This window comes from Canis lupus, chromosome 2 (assembly GCF_011100685.1).
Source record: "Canis lupus familiaris isolate Mischka breed German Shepherd chromosome 2, alternate assembly UU_Cfam_GSD_1.0, whole genome shotgun sequence".
NCBI lineage: Eukaryota > Metazoa > Chordata > Mammalia > Carnivora > Canidae > Canis > Canis lupus.
Window position 1 is genome coordinate 69,577,033 of NC_049223.1, and position 3,763 is coordinate 69,580,795.

Sequence of the window (3,763 nt, forward strand, 5' to 3'; positions counted from 1 at the left end):
CAGCTCAGCTGTGTTATAAGCTGAGAAGGGGCTTAGCTAATGATGGGAATAACCCTGTGCAACAATCCCATCAAAATAGTCCACTGCTGAGTCCTTAGTACAAGCCGAGCCAGCCCTCCCAAGCACTTCAAGTTAATGGAAAGGATGAGGCTCCCCTACTCCTTGTTTGAATATGAAACGGCTGGTGGAGTCGTGGTGGGTTTTATTTTTACCTCCAGGCATGTATGTGAAGAGGGAAGTCCCAGTGATGTTCTGGCTTAGCAAAGAAGCTCACCAGTAACCCTGCCTTTGAGGAAAGCGCGAAGCCCGGGAAGTCCGCTGAAACGTGAATAGGCCGTGGCAGGGGATTATGAAGCAGGACAAGAAGCTGAAAGTACAGAGGTTTTCCAGACGAAAGGTGACTTTGCAGGACATGGGAATCCTGGCAGGTCCCCTTGTCAGTCAGAGGTGACACTCAGGAGGACGGCTTCGCCAGCAGGTACGCCCCGCCGGGCCGCCACTGCAGGGATGTGGAGCGGCTCCTTCTCCTGCTCTGGACCCTGGGAGGTCTCAAGTTGGCAGGCTTTCCACCAGTTTACAAAGAGGCTTCTAGAAGGAAGTCTGGAGAAGCCCCAAACGTGTCCTTTGTCACGGAAAAGGGCAGAAGAGGAGTAAGGGACACAGGGGCTGTCACCCACATGAGATGACCACAGTTCCTTAGGTCATCCTCACAATGAGAGGGGTGTCATCACGGTCTGATACGTGGCAGGAGGGAAGCGGAGGCTGAGAAGTCCACGACTCGCCCAAGGTCTGCAGGAGGGGGCCGGAGGCTGCACGCGTGAGGATGGGGACTGTGGCTTCTGCGGGGTGTCAGGGAGAGCCAGCGTCCAGGGCGGGGCAGTATGCCTTTCCTGTCGCTGCTGTAACAAATGGCCGGAAGCTCGGTGGCCTGAACAACACAACTTGATGACCTGACTGACTTTTCCGGAGGATAGAAGTCAGAGTTGGCTCTCACTGGGCTAACACCAGTGAGAGGCAGGCATCAGGTGTCAGTGGGGTGCCTTTTGGATGGGGGGGGGGGGGGTTGGAAATCTGTTCCCTTTTCCACCTTCTAGAAGCTGTTCTTTGGCTGTCTCCATCTTCAGAGCCAGCAGGTTAGCATCTTCCAAGCTCTATCTGACTCTAGTATTCCTGCCTCCCTCTTTCACTTATGATTACATTTTCTGATGATGATTATGATTAGGTTTCGATGATTCCCTTTGGATTATATTCGGCCCTGGATATTCCCGCACGTTCCAAGATAATCTTCCCGTCTCAAGAGTCTTAATCACACCTGCAAAGTCCCTTTACCATGTAAGGTAACATAGATTCGCAAGTTCCAGGAACAAGGATGTGGGTCTCTTTCTTCTGCTGACCTCTGTGACCTTGGCCAAGAGGTCTGACACTTGGGATAACAAGCATCCCTTCCTCAGGAGGCTTGGAGGGGATCCAGATAAAGAGGAATGGGCTTCCACCCCATAGGGAGTGACTGAGCTTCCCCCTCCCATCCAGGGCCCCCCTGCATGTGCTGGAGGCAGGCTACTCAGCCTGGAACTAATGATCAATTAGAATTCTGGTGCTTCTGGGAGGGAGACGGTGGTCAGGACCCAGGATCAGATAGATCAGGACTCAAGTCCAGACTGTGCCTCCTCCCAGGGGCCTGAGGGTGGGGGTGGGGGTAGGCGTGGGGAGCAGACTGGTGTGGAAAAGGAGGAAACAAACAGACCTCATTTCATCCTCACCAAGGTGGAGCTTCTGCCTTAATTTTGCAGATGTAGAGACAACAGCTCAGAGAGATCAAGCACTTTGTCTGAGACCACACAGCTCCTGGGAGCTTTCCCACGGACCAGAATTCCCAAACCAGTGACACCCACGCTGCTCCCTAGCTGTTTGCCCCATCTGCCTGCCTCCTGGCCTGCGTCCGGCTTGATATTTTTCTTTAAACCAACTTGCTGCTTTTTTATTTAAATGTATCTGTTTTAAAAAGAGGCTTTATATTACTCCCATAAATGGAAAATCACAAAATTCATGGGTTAGTTATGTGTATTTTTATAACGCACATTAAAATGAATTTATCACCATAAAAATGAAAAGTGTTCATCCATATACCATGTAAAATGGCCTCACATACCAGCAGTGGGTTCTGGCACTCTCTCTGGGAATTGGCTCTACACCTGCTCCGGTTTCACCAGATCCTAATGTTATTCATGGCTCTCCTTTATTATGGTATTAAATTTTCAAGTGGTTTCCCAGCACAATTACATCCAGCCTCCCCAGCATGGCCTCAGGGTCCTTCTGGCTCCTGCTTTCCTCATCTCCTGCCACTCTGGTCCCCCTGCTCTTGAGCAAAGTCTTGCTGTGCTGGCTACCCAGCCTGCAGGTGCCAGGATTTGAACCCAGGCGGTGGGCTTTAGAGCCCGCACGCGGAACCAGGACACTGTACCACCTTTCTGTGGTGTCTGCCCTCAGCAAGGCCTGTGATGGAAAATAAACAGGCTTGAATGTGATGTAGGGAAGGGATCGGCGGCGGCACCACCCAGGAACCCCAAGCTTGTAGATCCCTTGGTCTCAGAGGCAACACACAGAGAAAGGTTTGATCAGGTCTACCAGCTATGCGACAGCACAATTCCTGCCCAGAGGGAGGAGCATAGAGACCTTTTATAACCTCTCCTGGGGCAGAAATGATGAGCAGCCGTAGTGGCCAATCCCAACTCTCTGACTTGCTGCAAAGATGGGACTTCATGGCAGGTCTGCGGTGTTCTCTGGCCGAAGCTGTAGGTTGCAAGTGAACTCGCATCTGGACAGAGCAGACTTTTTGCAGGGATTTCCCAAGTGCCTCATATTCCCTCCCTTTACTGCAATATGGATGATTTATCACCTGGGAAGGGAGTAGAGATCCCAGTGCAGCTTGATAATAGTCATGCGTTATTAATTCCAACTTTTCCCAAGAGTGAGGGGGACACATCCCTGATTGCATGTGAGCCTCAGGGGGCCTGGAGGCCCACAAAAAGAGGCTTTCCCAGATTGCTGTGAGGCAGTAAGGAGCCAGCTGTGAGGAAAGCCTAGCCCAGGGCCTGACACATGACTGATGGATTTGCTCAGTAATTATTCTTCTGCCCTGCTTTGGATTTAGCTCAGGGACAGCACGCTTCTCTCTGCGGCTGGGAGTAGAGTGGAGAGGACACCAGCTCTTCGGGACCTCCTCCCGAACCAGACAGCCTCCATTCAAATCCCAGTTACTCCACACACCAGCTGTGTGACCTCGGACAAATCACTTCCCCTCTCTGGGCCCTGGCTTTTTCATCTGGAAAACAGGGCTAATGATAGGATTGAGGTGAGGATTACAATAATTTGCCCAGGATCAGGCTTAGAACATGTAGGAGATGCTACACCAGAGCTACGCGTGCAGCCAGGCGCACCTGAGTTTGCATCCTGCCGCCAGCACTAACGACTGTATGATTTGGGGCGATTGCCTTGACTTCTCTGGACCTCTATCTCTCTCTCTGGAAATGGGTTTGGTGGCGCTGCTTCCAGGAGTGATGGGAGCGTCCAGTAAGCAGGGCGTGTGAGTGTGCTCACCTACTAGACGGTAGGTCCTGAGGTGCAAGGACCTGCCTTCCCAGGACAGCCCCTCCCGGAGGGCGGTGGCAGAGGGCCAGCCGTGGGGCTCGGGCTCGAGGCAGGCTGTGGCCCTTCCCTGCTGCCCCGCCCCAGTGGTGACGACCGGGCCCCTGCCTGTCTGAGG